We start from the raw sequence: 23,866 nt of genomic DNA, 5'->3' as shown, positions 1-23,866 counted from the left end.
AGTGAGTGGAAACAGTCAGCTGGATGCCAACCCTGGCCCCAGAGACAGTGTTTTATCCCAATGCTGGAGCCAGTGCCCTGTGATAATGCACCTTTAGCATTTTAACTTTTATACCCAAATATAGAGAGTCAAAACTAAAACTGGGAAACTCACTTGTGGGCGTGTTTTCTTTCACAAATCATGAGTTGACAATTAAGGGTAAGTATGAAACTTTGGGATATAAAATCTATGCATTTACATCGCTCAGTTACAGAATTCCAGCTAAAAGAAAGCTCCTAATGAGGAAATATCTTCTATCTATGATCCTAGGATCTTGTATAATTTGGATACACGAGGTCAGTGAACACTTTGCCAGGAACATTTTAATGGTTAGGTTAATAATCTCAGGTATTTCTTTTCCATTTTCTTTTCAACCTAGAAAATAATTCTAAAATAAAGTTTATATTATTTGGTGCAGTAAGTACAACAGGAACAGAATCAACCTTAAAATAAAATTCTAAAACTCCTCAAGTTAAGGGTTCAATGTTGATTAAGTTGGAGGGGCAGCAGCACCACATTAGGAAGTTAGGATATATAAGATTAACAGATCTGTAACATTAAACACAATAGGGACACTGCATGGATAAACATATCATTGCTCAATGCCAAGACTCAGTAAAGCATCTTACCAAGTACTGCACGTTGATGCATGGCCACTTTAAGATTCCCAGGTCTCTCTTTGTTGCGTCTATAGATAGAAGGTGCCGACTGCATAGTGAAATAATTGTCTTCCAGATTATTCATGACTGCAGTTTAAAACCCTAAGGAAAAATACATATATTATGAAAATGGATTGTTTGGGTCTTCAGGGAAGTGAAGCAATTCAAGTTTACAAGAACCAGGGGGATTAGCAAGGTGTCCTGGGATTGGTATTTCAGCCGTGGGAACTAGACTTCCACAAGTAATAGATCAAGCTTTACATATTCGATGTCACAACTATAAAAAGTGACTACATTTAATCTTCACAATCTGACTAAGAAAGGTCATGTCTTTACTAAATGGCCTTTTGTATATTTGTAGTAAAAATAAATGTTCCTGTCAATGTCAAACCCTTCACTCTGAGTATTATAGGAGTTAGTCAATAATTAATCAGAGCTTTCTTGGACACCGCACTGAATTGGAACATATGGCAGAACAGAACCTTAACACTAAAATCAACTCAAATGAAAATGTTCATAATTCTCAGAAAGTTGATGCATTGGGACCAGATATTAGTCTGGGCTTTTGACGACCAGCATGCTCCTGAAGCAAGAGGCCCAAGAATTGGTGGACAAAGAAATCATTGTCAGAACATCTGTCTTAACAGTATTGGCCCTCAGTTAAGTCTAGGGAGATGGGGTCAAATCAGGCCCCCTGTTGAGTTACGGGAGCTCTCTTGCTTCTCTTGATACTATAGCATGGTTTCTCTAAATAAATATTTTTCTCGTGGTTTACCCTTCTTGGCAGCTGCTGAGTCCACTGAAGATTCTTCAGCGAATTATACCCCGATACCAGTGGGATTCTCCGCAAGCATCAAGCTCCTCAATTACTTAATGCCTGTTGGATGGAGGCCTAAGAAGACAGGCCCCACAAATTTAGCAGTGGGACCAAGGTTTGTGCTGATTGGGCTCAAATCACCCCTCTGCTAAATAAACTTGCTTTATGTTCAATTTACACTCTAAAAATGAGCACAATTTGTACCCCTGTATTTTAACACAATAAACAAAACCCAAGTTGAGATTTTCAGCAATATTACTGTTTGATTTTCAGAAGACTGCAATGTTTCTCAATGCACCAATTTTTCCACTGAGTAATTGTGCCCTATTCTTTTGCACAGCTAGAGACTGAACTCCCGAGGCAGGCAGTTTTGTACAGGTTTCTAATATAATTACAAAGACCATAAGCTTTGATATTTCCCCTGGTACAAGTTCTCATACCTGAGCAATGTGCATGCATTGTGTAGATAATCTTGAGCACCTCAGCTTGTCTGCTTTCCATCTAAATTTCCATTTAAATTCTGACCTGGTTGCCTGTTTGCAGTGCATGTTCTCTCTCTTGCAGGAGCGTTGCATGAGTTCAGCAGCTTGGCTCTGACTCAACATATAGTGTCCCAGTTAACAGAGCTAGTCTGTTAACCCAGAGTTAGCCCAGTTAACCCTGTGATCTTCCTGGCCACTGCCCTTGCAGTGCAATGGCCTGCCCAATTCAAATGGATGGAAAATTCTAATTCGATTCTCACATAGTCATAGAGTCATAGAAATCTACAGCACAGAAAAAGGCCCTTCGGCCCATTGAGTCTGCACCAGTCAAACAAGTACCTAACTATTCTAATCCCATTTTCCAGCACTAGGCCCATAGCCTTGTATGCCATGGCATCACAAGTGCACATCCAAATACTTCTTAAATGTTATGAGGGTTTCTGCCTCTACCACCCTTTCAGGCAGTGAGTTCCAGATTCCCAACACCCTCTGGGTGAAAAAATTCTTCCTTACATCCACTCTAAACCTCCTGCCCCTTACCTTAAATCTATGCCCCCTGGTTATTGATCCCTCCACCAAGGGGAAAAGTTCCTTCCTGTCTACCCTATCTATGCCCCTCATAATTTTATACACCTCAATCATGTCCCCCCTCAATCTCCTCTGCTTCAGGGAAAATAACCCCAGTCTATCCAATCTCTCCTCATAACTAAAACTCTCCAGCCCAGGCAACATCTTGGTAAATCTCCTCTGCACTCTCTCTAGTGCAATCACATCACGTGTTGAAGACAGATCACTAACTCAGTTTCTCTCGCCACAGATGTTGGCGGACCTGTTATTTCCAACGTTGTCCACTTTTTATTTCAGATTTTCAGCATCTGCAGCATTTTGCTTTTCTTTTAGGGCTTGGAGATGCACAATTTATTTCATTTTGCTGCCACATATGGGAAGCTGTAGGGGTTGCTCTCTTTTCTTTCATCCCCCGGGATTTGATTGAAAGGAGCAAAGAACAACAAGGAATAGAAGCCACTGATTCAGCCACTACCAGAGTCTCACTGGTCATTGCCATCAATAGGCCCCCAGCAATATGTACAGGCCCAGAAACAGCCAACTGACAATAACAACAAAGATTCCGCATCTGACGACTCTTGTACAGCAAGAACTGTGCCATTTTCTTCAAAGATACTTGCAGTCAGCCTCCATTGCCAGTGAAAGTCCCTCTTATAACTTTTAATTCTTCAATTTGTTCCAGACTAGCTCACAAGATAACTTTGGGGAGGCTGTGGCATAGTGGTATTTTCACAGAGACCCAGGGTAATGATCTGGGGACTGGGGTTTGAATCCCACCACGACAGATGGTGAAATTTGAATTCAATAAGAATCTGGAATTAAAAGTCTCATGACTTAAAAGTCTCATCATCTCATGATGACCATGAAGCCATTGTCAATTGTCCATAAAAATCCATCTGGTTCGCTAATGTCCTTTAGGGAAGGAAATCTGCCATCCTTACCTGTTCTGGCCTACGTGTGACTCCAGACCCAAAGCACTGTGGTTGATGCTTAAATGCCCTCTGAAAAAAAAGGGCAAATTAGGGATGGGCAATAAATGCTGGCCTAGGCAGCGATACCCACATCCCATGAATGATTATAGTGCTCTCACCTCGGAGACAGAAAGCTTAGAGTTCAAGCCACATTCCCAGACCTCGGCATGTAATCTAGGCAGGCAATTCTGAGTAATACTGAAGGAATGCTACGCTGTCATAGGTGCTAATAAACCAAGACCCTGTCTTCCCTCTCTGGTGTAAAAGAAAAACAGAGGAGGATTCCTGGTGAACATTTATTCTTCAGCTAACCCCTACAAAATGATTGTATGCTTATTGTTTCACTGTTGCTCTGGGGCCTTGCTGTGCATAAACTGATTTCTGCATCTGCTACATTTCGATAGCGACAGACGTTCAAAAAGTACTTCATTGGCTTTAAAGCCCTTCGGAATGTCTTGAGGTCACGAAAGGTACTATATAAATGCAGTTTCTTTCTTAAATAAGCAATCAGCAGATCAGGAGTGCTATTTCCCTTTCCAATGATCAACAGCAGCAGCACAATGGCGTTGTCCAATTTTACTGCACCGCTAGAATTTCTGAAATGCAGGAGGGTAATCGACAGCACTGATACAGCCATCCATCCCCCAGGTACAGTTCTGTGGATTTTATGGGCAGAAAGATAGTTATTATCCTCCAAAGCCTTGTCAAGCGTGTCAACTTCCACTTCCCAGGCGGCAATCACATGTTTTCATTCTAAGTCGATCGGTGCTAAATTTATTTGAAGATGAAGTCAGACACTGGAAGGATAGGTCCTTCAAGAACAGGGTTATCCTCTTCAGTCCTGATCCATGCAGCAGCTAGGCAAAAACATAAACGCAGAACATACCATTGGCAGCTTGAACCAGCAATGCAAATGTTTTGGCAGATGAAACATGCCTTATACTCAGCCTGCCAAGTTTCTCCAAGGTCATCGTCTTCTGCCACAGGCTTCACAATGTTGCAATTAAGCGGTTTACATGTGGAGTGAGAGAAATGAGGAGGGACCAATGTGGAAACATGGTGTGAACAGTCCACAGCCACTGATCATAAACCTCCGGGGCACCTGTGCATCAGCAATATCCAAGGGATATTTAACTAGATGGTTAAGGAACTCGTCTGTCCACATGACTGAGAGTTGGAGCTGACACCTCCTCCATCACTATTCCATGGACTTCTTTAATATCAACGTCCATGATTTACTCGACTGCTACCATCTTCTCATCTGAGAAGCTCTCATCTCAATATCATTCACAATTGCTATCACACCAATTTCCTGTGATACCATTTTGTTCTGAAGGCTGGATGTTTTGTATTTTTTCCCTGTATTGGTTCCCATTCTCAATTACTAACAACTCGCTCTTTAAAAAAAAAATCTATTTTCAATTCATACATCCAGTTCCTTTTCTGTTTTCCCTCATCAGTGGGAATTCACTCTTTGCACAATTCCAGTAATTTCAGCTGAATCAATGCCAGAAACATGAGTGAGAATCAGACTGGCTGTATTCTTCCCTTCAGAGTGTTCCTACTCCCCAGAGACCAAAGCATCTGTGTTCATTTATTTCTATTCCTGCTCCTTCTATTTGACAATGTTAACCTTTTCGTTAGTATTAACCTGGGCCTAAACGTTTACATTCTCTGAGCAAAGTGGGAGATGTGCGTTCCTGTTATTAGCAGACAAACATTTAACATGTCTTCATGACAGTCTTCTGCTCCTTTAATGGAGGCAACAAACTTAAAATGAAAAGATGGAACCATATATTAAATCAAAGTAAATATGTAGCCATCATCAATTATCAATAACTTCTATCCACACAAAGAACCCGAAAAAAATATGGTTCAGAGAAGGCTAAGGGACCACTGCAGGTCACCATCAAAAGGTAGGTTTGTAAAAAAAAGACTTCAATGTGGAGTTGAGAGGAGCACATTAGTACCATGGGACTGGCCACAACTTGTACTGTCTCCCAGTCGCCTCCCAATCTCCTCTCCCAATGGCCCAATCTCCTGTCCCCTCTGTTCTGAAGCTCCAGTTGTCCTCACTTTCCCGGTCATCTCCCTCCCAATCGTCCATCTGCTCCCCAGCCGCCGTACCCTTCCCCCACCCACTCACTATCCCCATTTGCCTTCCCCCTTTTAAGCACTTACTTGAACTCAAATGTCCTTGCCAATGAGCTGCCCACCAGAAGAACATGTCAGCAGCTCATCGATTCTCACTCAGCTGAGCCCAAGGCCTAATATCAGGCGGGCCTACCTGTTCAAGCTCGGGGAATTTCTAAGCTAAGCTCTCTCCAACCTGCTCCTATGTGACTTACTTCCAGCTCCTACAGCTCTGGTATAAAGTTTCCATCATTATGGCGTCTCTGAGTGATGCTATCAATTTAATGCTAATTACATGGAAATGTTGACAGTTTTATACTGTCAACTACCCATTCCGTAGAGAAATCGATGAAGGAAAACCTAATTCATTTCACTTAGAATTGCAAAACTGTCAAAAGAGAGAAGCCATTAGCGTGGGCTGGATTCGAACCCAAGTCCCAGAGGTGAAAGAGCATTTGCTTTGACTCATTCACCCAGTATTCCAAAAAACAATACAGAATTTTTAGGTTTAATCATCAGGTCCGATGATATTGCCAGGGGAACTAGCGGTGAGCAACTACTATACTTGACATCGTGAGGGAGCTGAACTAACACATACAATTATTACGGCAAGTTTAGTGAAGAAAGCTCGATTGCACCCATTCAATCAGTTCTATCTACGGTCCAGTATACAGTCATCAGGGCTGATCCTGATTAAAATTAAAATATCCAAAAGCAAAAGCGAAACGACTCTGCCCTGGTGCTGTTCATTTTGCTACAGTAATTCTTTTTATCATTCTTCCGCAGATCATCTATCACCAACAAAAGCTTGCATTTATATAGCGCCTATAACATAGCAAAACATCCCACAGTGCATCGCCGGAGCTCCATCAAACATAATTTGATGGGGAAAATAAGATATTAAAAAAGAAAGACTTGCATTTATGTAGCAGATTTTCATGACCGCAAGCTACCCCATAGCACTTCGCAATCAATTCATTGCTTTAGAAGTGTACTCCCTGTTGTAATGTAGGGAAATGTGGGAGTCAGTTTGTGCTCAGCAAGATCCCACTGTTCTTGCAGTGACTTTGATTGAGGGATAAATATTAGAAAGGACACTGGTGAAAATCTCTCTGCTTTTCCTCTAAAGAGTGCCCTGGGATGTTTTACACAGATGGATAGCTGTGTCTCAATTTAACATCACCTCAGAAGGTGCAAAGGACCATGATGCATCAACCTAGATATATACTTAAGTCTTTGGAGTGGAGTTCAAACCCACAACTTTTAGACTCAGAGGCAAGAGTGCAACTAACTGAGCCGCAGCTAACATCTCATACAACTACACTGACGTAAGGCATGGTGACAGCAGTGGAAAACTGTTGGCACATGTGAAAACACACGAGCAATGCTTTCGCAAGATTTTCCAAATTCAGTGGCAAGGAAGGCAGTCCAACAGCAGCATCCTCTACCTAGCCAACATGTCCAGCATTCAGGTGGTATTCAATGCAAACCAGCTCTGCTGGGTGGGGCATCATTCATATGCCTGACACCAGACTCCTGAAGCAACTACTGTACTCAGAACTTAGTCACAGCAGCAGACTCCTGGGAGAACAGCAGAAATGCTTTAGCATTGCTGAAGAGGTGAAACATACCCATCCACTCATGGGAGCCCCTGGCTTGTGACCCACCAAAACGAAGGTGATTTATTCAGGAAGGCACTGAACACATCGAGAGAATTCACTGGGAATGTGTAGAGGTGAAGTTGAGGCAACAGATGGAACACACAAACCTCCCAACAACCCATCTACCCAACCCTTCAAACGCTACCTGCCCCACATGTGGCAGAGTCTGCAGGTCATGCATTGGACTTATCAGCCATTTGAGAGCCCATTAAACCGGAGTAGAAGAAAGTAATTCTAAACCCTGGGGTCCGCCTGAGAAGAAGATTACAGTCTCTTGGGCCACAGTGACAGAAATGGAAGATTGTTGGCACATGTGAAAACGCACCTCAACATGCAAGGCTTTTTTTTTGTATGCATCCTCTTGGCATGGAGCCTCAACCATCAGGAGCACATACCAACTTGAAAAATTATGGAAAGAAAATCCTTATTTGTGGCAGCTGAGAGCAGGGAAGCACGTGCTAAAAAAAACCCTTCAATGTTTCCTCGTATCACAACCCCACCCCCAAATTTGAGCCTTCATTATAGGCCCCATGAAGACAGAAAACTTGGACAATCTGTCTACCATGGTCTTAAAGCAGTCCAGTTGATGAGGTTCCCTCTGCAAACCAATGTCAACATCATGCCAAGTAAATAATAGGACAAAAGTAAAAAAACTTTGAATGCAATCTGCTAGGGAGAAGTTAAAGCTTCCTTGAACACTCAGCATTGTTTGCATATATTTCATTTAGGGCATCATAAAGAAGAAAAATGGGAGAATGTCAATGGTTTGTAATAATAAAATAATCAAGAGATGAGGGAAAGAGACAGGGAGGACGCGTGTGTAATCATACGGCATTGTTTACACGAGTCTGTGCTTTGACAGCTTTGTACTCCGTCTCCTGACAAATGTACTACATTTGTGCTCATCCTGTTGAACTACAATACAGGAACATTTTCAAACAGGAGTGAACAGAGACAACTCCACACGGTCTCAGAATTCAACAACAGAAAATTTGGGAAAGGTGCAACGGGTAAGTCACAGCTTGAAGAAAAGAGACAAGCCTTTTGAAGCAGGGCTGGAATAGTCAGGAGAAAGTGCCACTCATCACATAGCGAGCTGGAAACCAACTAACTTGGATATGTATAGCACCCGCACCATGTCAGAAGGTCCCAGAATGCTATAGGCAATGAGTGCTTTTGAAGTGTAGTCACTGTGGTAATGTTGGGAACGTGCCAATTTGCACACTTCCAGCTCTTACAAACAGCAATGTGATAATGATCAGACAATTGGCTAGTAGACCCAGGAGAAATCCTCTGCTCTTAGAAAAAGTTGTAGCAACTTTTACATCAGACAGGTTTAACGTCTCACTTGAAAGATGGGGCAGCACTCTCTCACTAATGCTCTGGAGTGTCAGCCTAGATTATGACTGGCTGTAAAGCACTTCAGGATGTTATGAGGACACGAACAAAGGCAACTTCTTTCTTTCTCAGGCTTACATGACAGAAAATACCAGAGTGTACAGCAGACCTGTCAGCTTCTGCTAAAATTAGTTAATGCTGTGAATGTTGACCCCTTTTCTACAACAGTGTCCAGAGTATCTCTTTAGCTGTACCACCTCTGATGTGGTTCAGATGGAATTTCTTTGACCGTTTTTCTATGCCACTTGGTGAGGTATGAGGATAGATCTTCTACTGAAAAAACGTTATGGGGAAAGGTCACTGTCTAAGGCCTTTCAGCCATGGTCCACCAAGGGGCTGAAAACTGTGTCTAACCCCTTGGCTGTATGCCGGACATGGAATGTATATTGTAAATATCAGGACTATTGTATTAAGGCACCTCAGAGTGAAACATGGGGCAGAATTTCCCCCCCGTCGGTGGTGGGGGGTGGTGGGGGGGAGGTTTAAGAGTGGGCGCGCGGAGGCACACCTCTGATCGGCGCCCCTAATCGGGGGCGCGCTGCCATTTTACATGGACAGGCCAATTAAGGCCCGCCCAGCATGACGTCCACACGGAAGCACCGTGCGCTCCCTGTGCGGGCGGGGGGCGGGATTCCCTGAGCCGAGAGTGCATCTTTCATGCATGCGCATGAAAGAGCGACTCATCTCCCCGAGGATAAGCGCTGCCTCAGGGAGATCGGCTCTACATTTAAAGATAGAAAAAAAATTTCCCTGACATGTTCCCTCGTGTGACACTGTCACATGAGTTGAGACATGTCCATAATTTTTTTAAAACACTTTAAACTTTTAAAAACCTACAATGAAACTTCATCCCGCCTGTGGATGAGGTTTGATGTTTTTTCTAATGCCCGCCAGGGTTCCCAGCCTGCCCACCAGCCTTCACTTTAATAACTCTGTCAATGGCCTCAATTGGCCATGGACAGGTTGGCGGGCGCACAGCTGATTTCGCTGCGCCCCCGCCTACCTGAAAGTTTAAATGGGGCACGGTGACGTCGGGAGTTCTGCCCAACATCATCCCGCGTCATTTTACACGTCGGCAAGCGGGCCCCGCCCCCCACTCGCCGACTGGAAAATCCTGGCCAGGATGTGTGGAGAAAAGTTGAATTTTATTGTACTTTGTAATTTTCAATTTGAAATGTGTAATGTATTTTTGTAAACTTAACGAATAAAGTATATTTTTTGGAAAAAAAAATGAAAAAACTGCACATCCAACTGCTTAATACATTCAAACTACTTAGCTCTGTACGTTATATTTTCATAGATCCAAACCCAGGAATGAAATATGAATAGGTTAAGTAATCAGACGTGAATTTGGGGCTGATTGTGAATTCTACAATGTGTGGTGCTTCACTGAATCAATTAATTCCACTAACGAGCCCCATAACTAGCCCCATACCTGGAGGAGTGCTTGATATTGGCATTAAGGTCACAAAAAACAGCTCAATGTCCCATTTCCATATATTGGGCAGAATTTAATTACAGGAACTCGCCTGCCACCTGGAGAGCCGGCGGGAGCCCTGTATTACCTCTGTTGAGGGAGGCCAGCCATATTAGGCACTTAATTGGCCAGAGTTGGGCCTTCCCTGGGATTAAGGACCCCGGGAATATAAATCCTGCCCCCCCCACAACCCCCACCGAAAGCTGCCAACCAGAGGCTGGCTGTTCTCCATTGCCATCAGCCCCACCAAGTGCAGTGGTGGCTGCCCACAAGCACCCAACAGAGGCCCAGGATCGACCAAGGACCCAGGCCACAGGTGAGTGAGGACTGGATGGGGGTCACGGGGAAGGGCAGCAGGCTGTGAGGAGAGGGGAGGGAAAGCAGGGTTCAGAGGCTTTAATTCTCTGTTGTCTACTTGATGGACATCTCTGGGCCCTGGTGCTGGCTTTACATTTGACAGTCTTTTCTCAGCTCAGTACCTGTTCTGGAGCCGTTGTGGATAGAGGGCAGGCCAAAGTCAGTGGGTCAATCTGCTGCTCAGTACCAATTGTGCACATTGTCTTGGACAGAGGCTGCATGTCCAGTCCAGTTTACAATGACTACTAGCACAGGGAATGTACCTTAATTTGCTATTTCCAGTTTCCCTAGGACAATGTGCACTATAAATCTACTATAATTCATTAATCTGTTTACTGTTCAATAAATCTAGTAGTTTATCTCACAAGCTCTGCTCTGCAAACAGATTTATTCTTCTGCCTTTCTGAAGATGAGCTAATCACACTGGAGCACACCAAATATCCAGTAAACTAGATACAGTGACAAGAGTTTCCCCTTCAGCTCCTGGGCTCACTGCATTTATCAAAACTGGGCGCTTAAAGGCTCATTCCAATTTACAGGTGGGCTTACCTATCTACTTAAGGCCCAGAGAAATATCTAGCGGTAAAATATCGAAAATGTTAACACTTGCACATGATGGTGGAAACAGGTCTGCCTAATATGAAGGAAACAGAACAGACCGTGTGGAATTCGGTGGGGAGACAAAAGAATTCAACAGGTGATGCAAATCGCAGTCACCTGACCTCCAAGAAACAGCGGTGGAGTTGAGAAGAAAGCATTTTAGAATGGGCACCTCTCCCTTCAAACTGTTACACCAAATGAAGCATAAAAATAAATTCTTCAAACACCCTCAAATACGGTGTGTCTGTCCACTCAGCCATCCAAATTACATCGGCAAATAGTCTGAGGAAATTCAGGGTCAAAGTTTTCCAGATGGCCTACAGCCCAATTTTCACTGCCCAATGCCAGCACTCATTCCCCCATCCCCACCCCCACCTCGCTCCAGAAAATAAATCTTGCTCTTTCAGGTCCCCTTATATCCTTTTAAGTGTGCCTTGTTGACCACTTCATTTTAAAGTCAGACAGACAAGCCACCTTGTCTCAATATTTCTTCTTCTCCTGCTGCTTTTCTTTGCTAACACCTGCCTCCCACCCAGCCCAGCCCAGCCAAAAGAAGATTGCACCTCACCCAATTCCAAGCTCCCTGATTATGAGCTTCTCAAAAGTCTCCGTTAGTGTGCAATTATTTTTGACACTTCTCCTCTTTGTTATGCTGGCTGATGCCAAGCTGACCTCATTGTTTTGACTGTCTAGAATAACGCATAGTTTCCATGTCAGTAAAAGCCGACCAGAGGAAAAACAAGTTAGGAAAATTGTATTTTTCAGCTACTATTTTCCTGAGGTCCGTTTCCCCGAGGGATGGGACGGGGTCTGAGCAAGTAGTTCACTCGTGTTTTACACTGCTATTCCCAGGACATGAGAAATGTGAGCAGGAGTACACATGGCCCCTCAATCCAGATCAGCCATTCAATAAGATGATAGCTGATCTTCTACCTCAACTCCAGGGGACTGCGCTATCCCCAAAATTCCTTTTGGCTTTTGGCTCACTTCTGCTTTTTCATCAATGCCGGCAAATTCAGAAGTTGTATCCCTTTGACTTATACAATATAAAATGTCTTCTATAGTTACAGGCGTATAGTAAACTTGGACAAAATATCAAAGTTTCTAGTATTTTGATCAGTTGTCTTCACTTCTTTGGTTCTAAATTTCCCCTCCAGTCTCCTGTCATTGTGCTGACTTGTGGGTACGATGCCACAGGAACTGTCTGTAAGTCCTGAATCTTGCCACCAAACCTAAAATGTCAGAAGGTTATTTAGCTGTGGAGGCATCATAACCAAACCCCGTACTGCCCTCACTCCGCATCCACACAAGCTCACCATGCAGCTGGGATCACTGGGTAGGAAACAGGGCTGAAATTCCTGGCTGAAATTCCTCCCTCCTCTAGTGCGAGGATTCTGAGCCCAATCACAGCACCATGTCACCAAGCATGGCATAGGCCAGGAATCAAATTACAGATCACAGAATGGTACAGCACAGGAGGTTATGCGGCCCAACGTGCCTGAGAGATAGCCAATTAGTCCCTCTCCACCATTTTTTGCCCATAACCCTGTAAATTTTGCCACTTCAAAGTGTTTAACTTATTCCCTATAGAAAATTATTACTGAATCTGCTTCCACTGCCCTTTTAGGCAATGCATTCCAGATCACAACAACTTACTGTGTTAAAAAAAATTACCCTCACCTCACCCCTGGTCCTTTTGCCAATTCCCTTAAATCTGTGTCCTCTTGTTACCAACATTCCTGCACAGGGATCTATTTCTCCTTACTTACTGCATCAAAACACTTTACGATTTCAAACACCTCTTATTAAATATTCTACCATTCTAGTAAATCTTCTCTGTAACCTCTGGGGCCTCGATATCCTTTCTAAAGTTTAATGTTCAAAATGGGATACAGCACTTCAGCCGAGGTCTAACCAGGGAGCTATAAAGGTCTGGTATAACTTTCTGGCTTTTGCACACTGTGCGCAATTTATAAAGTCTTGGATCTGGAATGCCTTTTTAACAGCCTGATCAACGTGCTCTGCCATCGTCAAAGGTGTGTGTACATAAACCCAGGGGGGCTGAATTTTCATGCCCAGGTCGGCAGCTCAAAGTCAAAATAATTCTTGGCTACGCAAATCCGACTTGGGAAAAAGCGCCCAGGATGGTCAGATTTTCATCCCAGGGGGAGTGGGGCGAAATATGTGTCAGGCCCACTGCCCCCGGAAACGGTTCAGAGGCGGCACAGGGGCTGCCAGCTGCGGAGGAGGGTGGGCAAAAAGGCCTGGGCCTCGGTGCTCCGGCACTGTGGAAAAAAAAAACAAAAAGCAGCACTCCAACCCTCACCGCTCACTCCCCCACACACTTCCCACACCTTCCCCACTGAGTTCAGGGGCGGAACTGCCGGATTCAGTCTTCTGGCACCATTTTCGCTACTGTCCCTAATCGTCCTTGAGAAGGTGGTGGTGAGCTGCCTTCCTGAACCGCTGCAGTCCATGTGGTGTAGATACACCCACAGTGCTGTTAGGGAGGGAGTTCCAGGATTTTGACCCAGTGACAGTGAAGGAACGGCGATATATTTCCAAGTTAGGATGGTGAGTGGCTTGGAGGAAACTTGCAGGTGGTGGCGTTCCCATGTGTCTGCTGTCCTTGTCCTTCCAGGTGGCAGAGATCACGGGTTTGGAAGGTGCTGTCTAAGAAGCCTTGGTGAGCGTCTGCAGTGCATCTTGTAGATGGTACACACTGCTGCTACCACAGTGCATTGGTGGTGGAGGGAGTGAATGTTTGTGGATGTGGTGCCAATCAAGCGGGTTGCTTTATCCTGGATGGTGTCAAGTTTCTTGAGTGTTGCTGGAGCTGCACCAATCCAGGCAAGTGGACAGTATTCCATCACACTCCTGACTTGTGCCTTGTAGATGGTGGACAGGCTTTGGGGAGTCGGGAGGTTAATTACTCACCACAGAATTCCCAGCCTCCGACCTGCTCTTTTAGCCATTGTATTTTTATGGCTAGTCCAGTTCAGTTTCTGGTCAATGGTAATCCCCCAGGATGGTGACAGCAGGGGATTCAGTGATCGTAATGCCATTGAATGTCAAGAGGTGATGATTGAATTCTCTCTTGTTGGAGATGCTCATTGCCTGGCACTTGTGTGGCGCAATTGTTACTTGCCATTTGTCAGCCCAAGCCTGAATATTGTCCCAGTCTTGCTACACATGGACACAGACTGCTTCAGTATCTGAGGAGTTGTGAATGGTGCTGAACATTGTGCAATCATCAGCGAACATCCCCACTTCTGACCTTATGATGGAGGGAAAGTCATTGATGAAGCAGCTGAAGATGGTTGGGCCAAGGACAGTATCCTGAGGAACTCCTATAGTGATGTCCTGGGACTGAGATGATTGACTGCCGAAGAGGTGAGGAGTTGAGTGGCCCCTTCACAACCCAAACTGAGCATCAGTGCACAGGTTATTGCTGAGTAAGTGCCACTTGATAATACTGTTGAGGACACCTTCCATCAATCTGCTGATGAACGAGAGTAGACTGATGGTGTGGGAATTGGCCAGGTTGGATTTGTCCTACTATAATACATCAATTCACACTACTCTGAGTGAAATTGCTTCTATCGTGTGTTGACCCATTCCACCAGTCTGTTTAGGTCCTCTTGCTCAATGCACACTATATTTTGATATTTCATGTTTTCTGCAGACTTTGAAATTATGCCCTGTATACCCAACTCCAGGCTACTAATATATATCAAACAAATCTTCCTGCTTTGTATGAATTAGCTTTGCCCAGGGCTATGCATTTGCAAACTGTGCCTCTTGAGGTAGCCAACATTTAAATAGAATCTTCTGTAACATAATTTATATAGGGACAGCTTCCTCTGGATGAACAGTTAGGATGTTTGACGGCAAGTTACCTGAAGATCAGCCCTAACATGGCATTTTCCAGGTTTGTTGTGAAAAATACAGTTTTTCAACCATTTGCAAGTTTAAATTACAGTGATGAATCAACCAAGATATTATCTCTGTGACTCAACTAATTATCCCTAATTGCCCTTGAGAAAGTGGTTGAGCTGCCTTCCTGAACCACTGCAGTCCCTGTGGTATAGGTACACCCACAGTGCTGTTAGGGAGGGAGTTCCAGGATTTTACTGCAGCAATATAGTTCCAAGTCAGGATGGTGTGTGGCTTGGAGGGAAGTTTTTAGGTGAAGGTGTTCCTATGTGTCTGCTGCCCCTTGTTTTTTTAGGTCTAGAGGTTGTGTGTTTGGAAGGTGCTGTCAAAAGAGCCTTGGCGAGTTGCGGCAGTGAATCTTGTAGATGGTACACACTGCTGCCACTGTGCATGGTGGTGGAGGGAGTGAATGTTTCAGCGAATGGGCTGCTGATCAAGTGGGCTGCCTTATCCTAGATGTTGGTGAGCTTCTTGCCTGTTGTTGGAGCTGCAGCCACAAAGGCAATCGGCAAGCATTCTATCACACTTCTGATTTGGGTCTTGTAGATGTTGGACAGATTTTGGGGAGTCGGGAGATGAGTTGCTCACCAGTATTTATGTGGCTGATCAAGTTGTGTTCCTGATCAAGGGTAACCCGTATGATGTTGATGGGTTAAGGGATTCAGCAATTCTAATGCTATTGAATATCAAGTGCAGATGGTTAGTTTCTTTTTTGTTGGAGCATTGCTTTGCATTTGAGCGGTGCAAATGTTATTTTACTTTGTGTCTAGAAGGAAGATAACGTTGATGTATTCCAGTGTAGGAAAATGTACAATGTTCCATTGCGTAGGATATAACTAAAGACAAAAGCAATCCAAAATAATATGAAGCTAAGCAGTCCATCCGATTGATGAATTGGCATGAGGTGAGCAATTATTCTGCGGAGCACAGATTGGGCAATGGCAACACTAACCAGATGGAATGCACCAGAGGCCTGAACCATTCTCATGGTTGGGTTTTATTTAAATGAATGTGTTTAGCCTGCCAGTGCTAAATACAAAATGGTAGGAAGGATTTTTATGGAAATCAATAAGAGTAATTGTGCTACTCCTGCTCTGAAAAATCTTCCATTGTCTTTGCTCGACTCCCTTTAAAGGTGCTTGGGTTGGTCGCTTACTGCTTGCAGTCAGAGGGCATCGCACTATAGTTCATAATTGACATCAAGTGCCTATCTATATCAAAGGAACCTCAAACAACGAGTCTCTGAACAGGCCACTTATTTCCAGGCCAGCTCAAAAATGGCAGTGGAAAGATGGCACTGAATAGCAATTTTCATCTAACCACAATCCTAATCCCACAGAGAGAAAAAAATCACGTGGTGGAGGGACCAAAATCACACCTCGTGTTCACTTTAATCCTCCCATAGTAAAGCATTTGAAGACAGAGACAATGGTTTAACATCCAGGCCACATCCAGTCAAATCCACTGAACCTCCAAATGCCTGTCCAGTACAAAGAACGTTCCTCAAAGTAAAGGAAGATCATCCAAGCAGCGTTTTCAATTCTTATATCAACTTGCCCCTGCATGCCAGTGGGTGTAACATCAACTGTTCCCCCCCACCCCCCCAAAACATTGGAACATCATCCAAACCAGAGGAGGCAGAGTAATGAGGGAGGGAAGGAGAGGAAACACTCAATTTTAACAGTCTCCTCCTTGTGTTCAAACCCTCCATGGTAATGCCCCTAGGGCTGCCAGCTCCAGCTGGACATATTCCAGGAGACGTTGGTGGAAGTGACATCATGGAAAGGCAACAGCCCAGGGCGAGTGGGTTCAAAGGAAGCACGAGAGGGGAAAACAAATCAACTTTAATTAGGCAAATGGGATGAATTTGCAGCGAGGGTGAATAATGATTAAAGTTTAGAGGGAAAAAAACCTTTATTCAGTTTTAAGGGGCTTGATGCAAGATCCTATGCCATAGTTTACAGGGATATTAAAAGCTGCTAAAACTGAGGAGAAAGTAATTGTTTTTCTCTCACTTTTCGTATCTGTGTTGTTAATGAAATGAAGTGATCAGAACCCCCGCTCACATCCATCGCACTTGGACTAATGTTTGCTGCACAGGCCTGATCCCTCAATAAGATTCAAACCCCACCCATTGTGGCCTGCTGAAATCCCAGCCACACTCCTCCTGGCTTTTCTTTCAGTTTAAGGTTTGAATTCGATTGGGCGGTTCTGTGTTGATGTGATGTCACTGTGTGACAGTGCCAGAGAGGGAGTTGTAGTTTCCTGGTGGTTGCTGATGAATTATGGGACTGACTTGTTTAAAACATAATTTTAAAATCTCCCAGGATGCTCTCTTTGGCCACCGGTAGGTTGATGTCGATTCCAATAGACTCCTGGCCAATTCCAGGCAGGTTGACCACCCTGACTGCCTCTCCCTGTAACCTCCTACAAACCTAGCTCCAAAAACAGTACATTGCTACAATTCTGACCTCGGCCAGAATTTTTAGCTTGGCGGGCGGGCGAGTGTCCAACCTCACCGAGCGCAAAGTGACGCCTGATGATGTCGGCCGAGCGCGCTGATGTCAATGCTCAGTAGCGCGTTAGTCCGGTCAGTGGGCGTGCGCCAGAGCTGGCAATGCACCTGCTGACAATGGAAAGGCCTATTCAGGCCATTAAGTTATCAATTGACGTTAATTTTTCGCTGCCCATTCAACCTAACGGCTGGCAGGCAGGCGAAAGGGCCAAGCGGCCTTTGCAATTTTTGGAAACCTCATTCACGGACGGGATGAGGTTTCCAAAAGCAAATACAAATAAAATAAAAACTTTACTTTTTAATTAAAAACATGTCCCTGCTCATGTGACATTTTTCTGTTGTTTATTAATTTTTTTCAATATCTTCCTCCTCTCCCTGAGGCAGCGCCGTGCCTCAGGGGGATTATTCAGTGCTCTCTTGCACGTATATGTGAAGCTCGCGCTAGGCCTGCTCGCCCTCCTTCCCCCCCGCCCGCGCAGGCAGCGCTCAGCCCGCCAGTGTGAAATCGCAGTGCACTGTCGATCGCGGATGGCACTCGGCTTCCCGCCCACCCCCGCCAACCCCACACGCCAAGGGCAAAATTCTGCCCCTTTTGTGCATCCCTCAGTAATATTCCCATACATGGGCCAGAATTTTACATTGGGCGTGTCGGGGGCGGGTCTGACACGCCGGAATGTAAAATGACCCGTGATGACGTCGGGCGTGTGTCCCGATGTCACCGCGCACCATCGCGATATTTCGGTAGGCGGGCGCCCTGAGGACAGAGGCGCACCCGCCATGAATTAACAGGCAAGTTAAGGCCCTTGCGCAGCCCGTGCAATTTTCAGGGTATCACATGGGCGCAATGGGCAGGCGGGTAGACCACATTTTCAAACACCTCATCCATGGGCACGATAAGAGGGGTGAGTGGGCACACTAATGTGAGTGGTTAGTACTTTAGTTTATTACTTACTGCTCCTTGCTTGTGTGAACAGGACAACTTCATTTCGCTTCAGGGCTGCTTTGACAGAAATAACAAGCTTCAGTTCAGGACTCCAGAGGATTGTGGTCTACGCTGGAGGCACCTCCTCCTCTGAGGAAGGGAGGGGCAGAAGGGAGAGGAGGCCATGTGTCCCTATTCAGCCTCCAGGGGGCGTCGTGTGGGAGGACAGGCGCAGGCACAAGGGGCGCAGGGCCAACAGGAAGTCCAAGGTGGAAGGGGCCGCAGAAGACGCCACTATCCTGCTGCCAGGGTTTACAGGCAGTGATACAGCTACCTCAATGTGTCCGAGACGCAATGCTGAAGGAGGCTCCACCTCTCAAGGGAGACAGTGACCTCCATTTGTCAGATGATTGGCCCTGAGATCAGCTCCGACTGTGTGGGTGGACACCCCATGCCAGCGGTTCTGAAGGTCACAGTAGCCCTCAACCTCAATGCCTCTGGCTCTTTCCAGGGGAAGCCCTTCCTGTTGACGAATGACCCGCTGGCGTCTTGATGGCCACATGTGTACAGTCTATAGCACCCTGGATGCGGAGGAGCCCAGCAATTGCTGCATTCACTCAGCCTGGCTGGCCTCGTCCGTGTGATAGTGAATGAAAGTCAATGCCTGCCTGAACAGAGCGTCTGTCACCAGATCTTTGTGGAGTCTCCTAATCAGCTGTCCACAGTTGCATCAAGCTGGTGACAGACACTCTGTTTAGGCGGGCATTGACTTTCATTCACTACCGCACGGATGAGGCCAGCCAGACAGAGCGAGCCAGAGGCTTCACGGCCATTGCTCGCTTCCCCTGTGTCCAGGGTGCTATAGACTGTACACATGTGGCCATCAAGGCGCCAGCAGGTGAGCCCGGTGCCTTTGTCAACAGGAAGGGCTTCCACTCCATGAACGTGCAGATAGTGTGTGATCACAGGATGCTGATTCTACAAGTCTGTGCAAGGTACCCAGGCAGTTCCCACGATGCCTACGTCCTCAGACACTCCCAGGTGCCGGGGCTCTTCAGTGCTCCAGCCCGGCTGGATGGATGGCTGCTGGGTAACAAGAGCTATCCCCTCAGAAGGTGGTTCATGACACCTCTCTGCCATCCAAGAACAGAAGCTGAGCAGCGGTACAATAGGAGCCTCCACAAGGGCTGTGGTGGAGAGAACGATCGGTCCTCTCAAGACGCACTTCCGATGCCTGGACCGCTCAGGGGCCGCATTCCAGTACCCTCCAGATTGTGTGTCGCTGATAGTGGTTGCATGCTGCACTCTCCACAATCTGGCGTTGGAAAAGGGGGATGCAGTGAAGGAAGAAGACGTAGACGCAGATGCTCTGGCTGCACATAATGAGTCCAGTGAGCCCGAGGACGAGCACGCTCAGGAGAACACTGAGGGGAATAGACACTGACCTGGGCAACCTCCAGGGAGGCAGGGACACCTGGGAGGCTTTGATCCAACTGTCCTTCAGCTAGCTTACCACAGATGGACCTACAACACACGGCAGGGCTGCAGGCTCCATACTCGATACCTGAGAGCAACATCTGCCTGGTTAGGGACATTAACTATGTGCCTTGTCAATAAAGCTCAATGACAAACAAGTCACTCGTAACATCATGGGTTCCCCTTCACCTGCAGAAGTAATGAAGAACCCTGAGGCTTGTTGAACACAAACACATTTAATGGTGTGGAGCCCGGCATAAATAAAACAAGTCAAATGGAAAGGTGTTCTCCATCACACCAACTAATAACTAACTTAGAAGTGTGGGGAAAAAATAACACCAGTGATAAGCCCGTGTTGTGCCCAAGGTGATTTACGTTTGCATTTACAGGCGCTACGTCTTGGTGCTCCCTCATCGCTGGCACTGGCATTGGAGACAGACCGCTCACTCTGCTCTCCTGTTGGTGACCTGCACAGTCGTCCTCTGGCCCATGGAGCCTGTACTGGCCCCGCCTGGGAGGGATTGGCCAGTGCCATGGCTGGCATCTCCCCAGTCGCCACAGCCTCATCGGATGCCATGGTCACTGGCAGAGGGGCAGAGGAGCTGTTGCCCTCATCCGGAGCACCCTGAGAGGAGCCCACAGAGACGACAGGCAGCTCGGGCGCCAACGTCAGGTCACTTTGGACCTCCCTGCTCACCACTGATGGATGGTCGTCTAGCTGGGATACCGGGTGCCCAATCCATCTCCCACACTGACAGTCACCACCTGAGGTCATTGCTGGTGTGAGGGCTTGCAGGTCCGAGCAGCCTCTCCATGAGAATTGCCACTCTCTCCATGGAAGAGGCAGTGCGCTCGGCCATGACGGTCATTGCATTGCTCATGCTCCCCATGGACTCCTTCACAATGGAGACCATGGCACGAATTCCCTCGTGTATCTCCGCCAGATCCTCCCGCACACCCTGCTGGACTTCCAGCATCTGCTGCCCCAGGGACAACTCCAGAGGCCCATCATCAGCCACCGACTGAGCATGTTCCTGGTCTCCCGCCGTCCTCTGACTGCTGGAACCCGGGGCACTCTCTGCCTCCGCCTGCATCTCAAGCGAGTGTGAACTTGCCTCACCGCTGTGCCCTGAGATACTATCCACCGATCTAATGCCCACTGAGGTGCTGGTATCTGCGCTGGTGCCTGCCTGGCTGAGAGGGTGTGAAACTGTTGCGTTTATATTGTCTGTGTCCCCTGAGGTGAGCGGCAGTCCTTCAGGCTCCTCACCCCGACAGGCTTCTGGTGAAAGGAAGAACAAGGACATGTCACTAGCTGAAGTCATTACACTGTTAGTGTGCATGTCTAGCACCCGGATCAGGGGGCCCTCGTCTTTCAATCATCAATGGAGATTCCATGTTTGAGGCTCACATCAATATAGAGACAACAGTGGAATGGTTGCTATGACAGACATTCTGACCTCAGTGCACTGCACTCTTCCCTCCCTGTGGCACCCCAGCCTCACCGTGACCAGTTGACCTCGGTGAATGGAGCCTCTCCAGCTCCAGTGCCACCTGCTCGTGTCTGGACAGGATCAGATGGTGGGGCCTCCTCCCCCAGTCCACAAGCTCTCAGCATTGTTGTGGGCTGTGTCCTCCTGAAAGGACAGAGGAGCATTGATTAGTCCACCCTGTTCCTACATTGCTATTGCAGCCTGGCCAACCCCACCTGAGGAAAACCTCGCAGGGCTCAGCCAATGCGTGACCCTGGAGCTGCAAGACACTCAGTCCAAGCAGCCCGGGCTCACCCCCTTCCCCAGATGCTGCCTCATTGACATTTGCCCCTCATACTCTAAGAACTCTGAGCTCCAGGGGGTGGGGGTGCTGCTCCTACCTGCTGTGCTAAGTGACCCATGCCAACACGGTACTCACCCTTCCCGATCGCAGGAGGACATTGAAGCACTTACGGCCCTGAACCCAAGTGCGCCTCAGCACATCATGGGAGCTGACCCGTGATGCCACCTCCTCCCAGGTATTTTTGGTGAGGTGGGGAGGCGTCCACCTCCTGTCCCTTGGGACAAGGATATCCCGGCGATGCTGCCCCCTCCTCCAGGAGGGCAGCGAGACACTGGTCGGTAAACCCCGAGCTGCCCTCCCACCTGCCATGTTCAGCACTGATGTTCTCCATGCTGAGGGTCCTCCCAGTCACTGGCAGCCTTGGCATGGCTGCCTGCTCTGTTTTTGAACAGGCAGCCGGATCGCCATTGGACCCGGCCGACATTGAGCTTCCGCTCATCCCGCCCCTTCTCGCTGATGTAGGAGACGCGCATTACGCTGGACAGGCCTTAATTGGCCCGTCCCCGTAAAATGGCGGTGCGGACCCAATCGCAGGCAGCGGTCAGATTCCCGACTACTCTCGCCCCTGCCCACTCCCACCAAGCCCACCCGACAAGGGCAAAATTCTGCCCCTCTTGTGCATCCCCCACTTTATTTACCCCACCATTGAAGGGCATATCTTCACCTGTCTATTCCCTAAACTCTGGAATTCCCTCTCTAAACCCCTCCAACTACCTCCCCTCCATGAAATTCCTTAAGGTCTGCCTTTGACCAAGTATTTATTCAACCATCTTAACGTCTCCTTTTTTGCTTCAGTGGCAATTTTCTGTCTCATAACATTCCTGTGACAAGCCTTGGGACAGTTTGCATAATAAAAGTGCTATACAAATGCAAATTCCACCAATACTCTCCCTCCTCTCGCAGTATTTGTTTATCAAATTCATCAAACCTACTGCAGCCTATAAAAACCCTGGACTGAGCAACATTAACATGTTGAGCAATAAAAGGGAAAAAAAAGCAGTAATATTCCAAAACATGTTTACCAACCACCCCCAGCTGCCCCAAGGGCAGACTTACTCATCCTATGTTCATGTGATCCAAAGGTCAGATATGAGTTTCAAAAAACTATCACCCTGTTCAGTCCCATGGAAGGAAACTGTTGGGTTGAACAAACATAAATCATGAAGGACCACAATACTCAGAACTGCCAGGCAGCTACCAGTACTTTCAGCTACAAGTCAATCCCCCTGGTACTATGAACAGTATCCCATTCATTTTTACTGAAATTCCATGAGTATACAAGCCAAGGTATTAAGTATTTAATTATTGCAGTTTAATAATGCATTGGGTGTAGGAGAATAGCCAATAGAATAATAACATCTCCTTATAAGGGCAGCCATCAGGACCATTCAGAAGCATGATGGATGGCTCCTCTATTTGATCCTGGAAAAAGTTAATAATGTTGCAAAATGCTTATGCATGTTGTACTGTTGCCCCCCTCCACCCAGCTCATGGCCTTGCCAAGAAATAGTTGTAACAGTATAAAGTTCTCCCTTTACTCCTTTGGCTGCACATCTCAGAATCTTACTGCACTGAAAGAGGCCATTTCAGTCCCTTTTCTCACTTAGCTCTTGCCTCATAAGCCTGCATGTTTTTTTCTGCTTCTGGCATGTTCATGGCCCTCCAACTCTGCCACCACTCCTTTTGGATTGCTTGCCCCAACCCCACCATCCCCCTCCCAGCTAAGACCCACACTGCAAGCTGCATTACCAATGTGACACCCATCACTGCTATTTCCATTTTAGTTGGGCAAGGGTATTAAGAATTACTGAGCCATGTAAGGTTGCAAATACTGTGACAATTGAGTGTATGCTCTAGCCGTGGTTAAAAGCAGCTGATACTAATTGGGGAAGACTAGGGAACATATAGAGGAACCAGTTTCTATCCCAGGGAAGAGAAAAGTGGTCTGCATTTACATTATACTGGGCAGAGTTTTTCACTCAGCGGGTGTGATCGAACCTGCTTCCACCATACTCCCAGG

This window comes from Cetorhinus maximus, chromosome 20, assembly GCF_964194155.1.
Source record: "Cetorhinus maximus chromosome 20, sCetMax3.hap1.1, whole genome shotgun sequence".
Lineage (NCBI taxonomy): Eukaryota > Metazoa > Chordata > Chondrichthyes > Lamniformes > Cetorhinidae > Cetorhinus > Cetorhinus maximus.
The sequence above is the reverse complement of the archived record's forward strand: the minus strand, read 5'-3'. Positions refer to the sequence as shown.